Raw genomic sequence first — 7,724 nt, 5'->3', positions numbered from 1 at the left:
AATTAACATTCACATGCAGCCGACAACTATTTTTGTTTTAATATTTTGATTGGGCCAAACTATTTCACCAACTTCATATGCACACTCAATTAATGGATTTCATCTATTGGGCCGATGTAAACAGTACCGAAGTCATATGAATTCACATGAATTGTTTGAATATCTAAAATGCAATTTGACCACAACCACCACTAATCTGATTGGACCTCTTGAGATAATAGACAGACACCAATACTTGGCCGACAATCAATCCAGTTTTCAAATTATGATTGGGCTGTTAACTATGGTAAACTTGATTGGGCCTCTATAATATGGATTCACGTAAAGGTCTATTCTAATCAAATAAAGCTAGCCGACAAAATCCCATGATATATGGCCGACACTCTCTAAGTCACAATTCAGTTTCACATGTATTCAAGCAACCTGTTTCACATGCATTAATGGGGCCTGATACATTCAACACTTGTTAATTGGACCTTTCAACATTTAGTGGATCTGATTTATAATCACATGCAACCGTTTTTGATTCAAACAAAATGATGACTGTTCAAGCGAAATCAGGCAATAATGTTCAAGCAGAATCTGATTTTTCAAGCGGAAACAACTTTTGAAGCGGAATCTGATTCCGTTTGAAATAACAATGCAGATTCAAGTGGAATTAGTGATTTTGGAGCGGAATATGATTTCGCTTGAACTAACACAGACAATTTCAAGCGGAATTAGGCTGTTAATCACGAAATCGGACCTAAAAACTCAGATTTCTCCTAAACGGCTAGGAATTAGGATCTGAAACTTGGTAGGGTTATAGATCAGGTGTTTTCGCACAACATATAAAAAAATCATGAATTTTCGACCGTAAAAACCCGTTCAATTTGACGATTTTCAGTGAAAAACGTGATAAAAATGAAAAAGATGAAGAAATAGATGAAATTCAGATCTGAAATCGATGAAATCCTGTACGAATCTATGTGTTTGATCAGTGCAATCGAGCTCCTGCTCTGATACCACTTGTAGGATCGGTTTTGACACCAAACGATTGCGTAACAACACGTTCGACGTGCAGAATCCGTGAACGTGCGTGACCGAACACACAAAAACGTACAATAACCGTGATTCAATTGATTATGACGAGTACAAAGTGCTGAGAATCACGTGAGAGAACTTTCTCTCTCTAGACTTTCTCTCTCTAGGCTTAGATCTCCTAAAAGTCAAATGAGCAAAAGTCTTAAACTCTACCACTAACTCCTCCATTTATAGGCCAAGGGATATAATGAGAAATCTCATTATTTACAAAATTGCCACATTGCCTTTACTACATATTACAATGTAAGCACTAGATTTAAACAGTTTCAGCTACGGAATGGATTGACGAAGGCGATAGACATTACTGCATTAACAATCATAATCACTAAGAATTTCCATCCAGCATCTCTGTCTCATATTTAACTCCTTTTGCCTAAAAACATATCTTAAACTCTTATGATCGGTGAAATGGTAAACTTACTACCGTAAAGATAATGTCTCCAAATTTTAAGGGCAAAAATTATGGCTCCTAACTCTAGATCATGTGTTGTCTAGAGGCATAGGCTATAACCTTTTGACATTGCATCAACACACATCCATAACCTAATTTAGACGTGTCACAATAGACTACAAAGTCTTCAGTTCCTTCTGGTAATGCTAGTATGGGTGCGTTGGTTAATCTTTGCTTAAGGATTCTAAAGGCTTCTTCCTGTTTTGGTCCCCATTCAAACTTAACAGATTTACAAGTCAGTTATGTTAAGGGAATGGCTATTCTAGAAAAATCTCGGATAAACCGTCTATAATAACCAGCCAGGCCTAGAAAACTTCTTACTTCCGTTGGCGACTCAGGGACTTTCCATTTAGTAATTGCCTCGATCTTTGTGGGATCTACATGAATTCCTTCATGATTAACTAAATGTCCAAGAAATTGCACTTCTTCTAACCAAAACTCACATTTTGAAAATTTAGCATGAAGCTTTTCTTTTCTTAATAATGTAAGGAGTGCGTGCAGATGCGCTGCATGTTCCTCTTTGCTTTTAGAGTAAATAAGAATATCATCTATAAAGACAATTATGAAAATATCCAGATATGGTTTAGATATCCTGTTCATCATGTCCATAAATGCAGCTGGGGCTTTGGTTAGACCAAATGACATAACGGTAAATTCATTATGGTCATACCTTGTTTTGAAGGCAGTTTTTGGAATGTCCTCTTCCTGTACCTGCAATTGATGATATCCTGAGTGTAAATCGATCTTGGAAAAGAATCGAGGTCCTTGCAATTGATCAAACAAATCATCGATTCTCGGTAATGGGTACCGATTTTTAATCGTGACTTTATTGAGTTCTCGGTAATCAATGCACATACGCCTTGATCCGTCCTTCTTTTTGACAAACAAGATTGGTGCCCCCCATGGCGAGGAACTGGGTTGTATGAGTCATTTCTCCAGAAGTTCATCCAACTGTTTCTTCAGTTCTTGCATCTCTGGTGGTGCTAAACGGTAAGGTGCCTTGGCAATTGTAACATCCGCCAAACACGGATCTCCGAAACCCGACTCAGATTGTAAATCGGATCCGAACCAAAATAAATAAGAATGCAAATTTTAATTTTTTATTATTTATATTATTATCATGCACTATATTAAATAATATAATCGTATTCGGGTTATAAATGTTATTTTTTTAAGTTTTTTTTTTTCAATTCTAAAAAAAATCTTAAAAGACCTCACTTTTGAAACAAATGATTAAGATTAATAAAATATAAAATCTTTGATTTTAAATATGTTCTATAAAGTTGATTTTAGTTTGGAAAACATTTAAAACCTAATGGGTGTAGTTTGTAAATGTTAATTAAATGGCAACTTTCATTGAATCAGGATGTAGTTCTTCGTGCTTTATTATGGGTGACTTTCTGATTCAAAGAAAAATAAAACGGTCGTCACAATTAACTATAGTAACCGTTTGTGTATTGAACCAATCATTTAAGGAATTTACTCAATCTCAATCGTTAGTAACTTCATTATTTCTTTTTATCTTCGAATGCTTCTGGACCCTTTTCCCCACCCTCACGCACCATCAACAATGGAGAATCCTACGCATTCCATTTTGAATCCATAGCAAACTCACTCTGGCAACACCACTACAACCGATTAACACCACCACAGTTCCTCTCACCTCTTTCTTGTACTTGTCCACGAAGAGCTTCGAGCTAAATATTTAGCCGCTCACACATGTTGTTTTCTCTCTCACTTTGAAGACGCACCAGCCACCGGCACGTAGCGTGTTTCAATCTACGGCTCGTTTCTGTTCGGGTGTTGAGGTAATAGCCCTTTCCTTTGCTTATGGTTTGTTTATAATCGAGTCGTGAACTACGGCTCGGTAATCTTTATTGTTCCGGAGACTAACTAAAACCTTGTCTAATCGGAAGAAGATAAACTTACAAATAAGTTCGATATGAGATCTGATCGTTCATACATGTGTTCTACTTGGTCTTTTGTAATTGAAACTATAACAGTAACGGGAATACATAAACTTGTGACAACTTTAACCAAAGGTATGTACCTATGTAGTTGATGTCGAGAGTGGTCCTGGTAACTAGTTTCAATGTGTTGTCCATTAATGAACATGTGATTCTAAGCTCTTGATCAATGCAAATTAATTAAAAGTCCATCAGGCTAGTTTAATAATGTGATTCGAAGCTACTCTTAATTGGGTCGACCAGTAAACCTGAGATTGTTCATGGTTACATAGAGTTTAGTAAAACCATTAGGGGAGACTTTGACCTGGGAAAGTAAGTTACTGATAGTCAAAACCAAAAGCTTAAATGAATTACATTTTCTAAATCTATATCTATATCTATATATACTACTATATAAAGCATTTCTTGAGGGACTTCTTAAAATTTAAGAGGTACATGTAGAAATGCTTAATGTATAACACACAATGCATCTATTAACTATTTTTTAAGGGTAAATTTGTAAAGATGCCATGTTCTTCTCTTCAACTTCTCTTGCCCTAATCAACTATTGAATGCCATAATTAGCCATCTTGAATGCAGAATCAACCATCGTTCTTTCAATTTTCCTTCACCCTAATCGATTATTGTTAATTGTGAATGCTATTGAATGTCCATTGAATGCCCATCAGGTATGAAAGTCGATTGAATGTCCATTGAGGTCATGTGTTTATAGATTCATGAACGTGTGATTAATGGTACCCCTCATTCTTTGATGTAAATTAAAGAATACGGAGGGAGAGGAGCAGGCCAAGGGCTCTCCGGCCGGCGACATCGGTGATGGCTACGGTACCAATCTCACTCAATGTTATCCATTGATTACAGTTATAGAGAAACTATACTACTAGGTAGTGATAACAAATAGCTGGCACTGAGCTTGATAGTAAGATGATTTTAATTGAATTCAGCAAAGAAACAAACAGGACAATGGGTGCTTGGATGTGTTAGGAATAAGAAAGTTTCTTCAATGATCTGCGTCAAATTGGCAAGGTAAGTTACAATGTGATGCATATAGAGCTTTTTTTTTTCATCTGGGTGTTCTTTTATTTTTATAGCGTTTACGGGTTACTCAGAAGGTTTCCCGTTGGATGTGGCTTTGTAATCGGCGTTTTTTTTATGCTCAAAGGGCCGAAAAATCAGATTCTACATATGCCATCGACAGAGGTAATTGCATTAAAATTTTGAAATTAAATAGTGGCGATATGTTGGGCAGGTCAGGTGGTTCACGAATTAAAGTCGGTTATTTTTAGTTTTAAAAAGTGCGCCTCACACCAACATAGACACCAAACATTTGAATAGCGACTTCGATCTGAGATCATCCTGCTGCTGTGTAATGTGCAAATAAGGAAATGTTGTCCACTTTTTGGTGTTTTAGTTGTGTTTTCTTCTTATGAAATTTGTATGATCACAGAAGGCGCATTAATTTAGAGACTACTGGGAGGATATTGGAACGTTCAAGTCTTTTCATAGCGTAATAGCGCTCTTACAAATGTGGTGATTCGCTTATTAAGTGTTACGTTCTTTTCATGAGTATAATTACTTTAATGTTTTAATTAGTGTTTTGTTCGATGTCACTTTGAAGGTACCCAAGTTTCTTTTTTGTGGTCCGACACCAACCAAGATTGAAAATTGCAAGGTAAATTCATACCCAAAAGTCAAACCTTATTAAAAGTTTAACTATTTGCAGTTATACCCAAAACTCAAACCTTATAAAAAGTTTACTTATTTGCAGGTTTGATTCTGATTCATTTTAACTGGTTCACCCGCTCCATGAATTTAGCATATCAAATATGAATTTAGCATGCATTACAATTAATGATTCATGCTAGCATCTTTTTATATGCATAGAAAGTAAAAACTTGGGGTGTCATCCTATGTTAGTCAATAATAATTTAGATGTAGAATTAGCATATTATTTCTGGATGACTCGGCTAATTCATCAAGTAAGTTGTTTCTATCTCATATTTTCCTACTTTTTAATGATCAAACTCTGTTGATGTACATGGAAATTTGCTGGGCTAAACAGGTCGAAAGTCATACAAAGCGCATGATCGACGCAGAATACTAGAGCTGGGATAATGCTATTCCATTTGGTTGCCTTTTCTATGTTAGTTCTAAATTTATATCCTTAAAACTGTAGTGATAACAACAACAACAACAACAATAATAATAATAATAATAATAATAATAATAATAATAATAATAATAATAATAATAATAACAACAATGGGGATAATGAGATCAAGCAATCTGAGAGCATTGAAAAGGGTATCAACAAAGATGTTTTAATGGTAGAAAATGTTGATAAAATTGAAGAAACTGAACTAAAGAAAGAAGATGATGATGGGGTAGTAGAATAGGTTAAGAAGAATATTAAAGAATTATCATCAGTTCCATTGGAAAAAAAGTGAATAAAGTGCTAATGATGGTGCTTCAAAGGATGAAGAAAATGCAGCAAATGAGTAAGAACTTTGAACTCATATCAATCTAAAGGTATATGATTTAAAAAGGTTCATATAATCTCTTTTGCTGTTAAGTTTGTTGATGAATCTAAATTTGCAGATTTGCCCACTTTTTGTTTGTTTGTATTGTTGGTTTACTTTTTTTTTTCTTTTTTATTAGGTTTGGAAAGTGGGTTGGGTTTGAAGACGGGGGATAAAGAGGGGTTTAGTTAAAGTTATGGTAATTTGCAGTTTAATGTTTATGAATCAACTATATGCAAACTCTTGATGTAAACATGTGGCCTAATGTTATTAAATAATATTTGTAAATCTTTTGAGACAATGCCATCACCATGGCCACCATTACGCCGCCTCCTCTCTGACCGCTAACCTTGGGTACGATTTGAATCAATGTTTGGTGAAGGGCGCGTGAGGGCGCTTCATTTTGAGTTCGAGTTGAATGATTCTGAGGTTTGAGGCTGAAGACTTGAAGGTGGTTAGAAATCTAGAACATACCTGTTTCGGGTTGTTTTGAGTATATCTTTTTAATTATATGACATTTATGTATTATTTCATGTTACTTGCATTAAAAATTTTAGAGTTTGAAGTGTGAAGAGATGGGGAAGGGTCAATGGTCGTATAATAAAAATTATTTATTCAAGAAAGTCTTTTAAATTGGATGTGTATACGATTAATTTGGATAAGTATGTTATTTTGTATTTTCACGTCTTTTTTTTCTTTTAGAGGGGCTTATTTGAAACACAATGTTGACTACTTGGTTGTACTATTAAAGATGCATTTTTGCGTTTTTTGTACACATTAGATCCCGCGGCAACGCGCGGGTAAATCCGCTAGTACATATATAAATCTTGATGTGTGAAAATTTACATTTTAAATTTAATTATTCAGTTGATCTCGTAAACAAATATTTGCAATTATATATAACTAAGAAAAAAATAAAATAAACCGTTTGAAGTGGCGCACACTAAAATAATGTTTCATTTGATTCTACATTGGCTAGTAGAATTAGTGAAATACCCATCGCTACAGAAAGCAAAACTTAACATACAATATTATATTATAAGGAATTCATATTAAACATACGTGCATATGCTTTCCAACATGATGCAAATTGAGGGTTCTTTATTTTATTTCATATATACATATTATAAAATAAGGGTTATTTATACATATAATTGTCATTGCGATAACAAAAAAAAACTATAACTCCTTTTCTCATGAAAACTCGTTTTAACTTATTATTATGATTAGTCAAGAGTTGTAACGTCTCCGTCGCCGGACAGTCAGCCAACAAGTCAGCAAATCATATAGCGTTTAAATGTTAGTAGATTTAACTAATGAAAATATTAAGTCCTAAACAAAGTTACATTTATCTATATATATATAATCATATAACTTAGTTCATACATAAGATGGTTAAGAATACCTTTCAATATGTTATTTTTCAAAACAGCATGTTATACAAAAGTTTTCAAAATCAAGAACCCGAACTACTAGACCCATTTTATCGTTCCGCTTATTTAGAATATTTGTTATATCAATTTTAGGTTGATTTGGTCATTTGTTTTATCTCGTGTACTCGTGCAGTAATTCTCGTGGATTAACTCTTCGCAACCTGTGAGTAATCTCTTCCACTTCCCCTTTTTAACTTTTCAAATTTTGGGGTGCATCACGTTACACTTTTCGATTTACTTAACATGCTATGATCAAGTGTTATTATGTGAA

The 7,724-nt window shown here is 34.3% G+C and overlaps 1 long non-coding RNA gene across 2 annotated transcripts; it reads left to right on the top strand.

Annotated features, from left to right (window-relative positions):
- The first annotated feature begins 3,051 nt into the window (after positions 1-3,051).
- On the top strand, positions 3,052-6,125 carry LOC110897041. Of its 2 annotated transcripts, XR_004875358.1 has the most exons (6): positions 3,052-3,342; positions 4,170-4,326; positions 4,446-4,701; positions 4,949-5,031; positions 5,120-5,173; positions 5,270-6,125. It is a non-coding gene; the product is annotated as an uncharacterized LOC110897041 (long non-coding RNA). The 2 variants fall into 2 exon arrangements; XR_002568388.2 differs by having other exon boundaries at positions 4,446-5,031.
- The last annotated feature ends 1,599 nt before the right edge of the window (positions 6,126-7,724 follow it).

The sequence above is a fragment of the Helianthus annuus genome, chromosome 12, assembly GCF_002127325.2.
Source record: "Helianthus annuus cultivar XRQ/B chromosome 12, HanXRQr2.0-SUNRISE, whole genome shotgun sequence".
Classification (NCBI taxonomy): domain Eukaryota; kingdom Viridiplantae; phylum Streptophyta; class Magnoliopsida; order Asterales; family Asteraceae; genus Helianthus; species Helianthus annuus.
The sequence above is the reverse complement of the archived record's forward strand: the minus strand, read 5'-3'. Positions and strand labels throughout refer to the sequence as shown.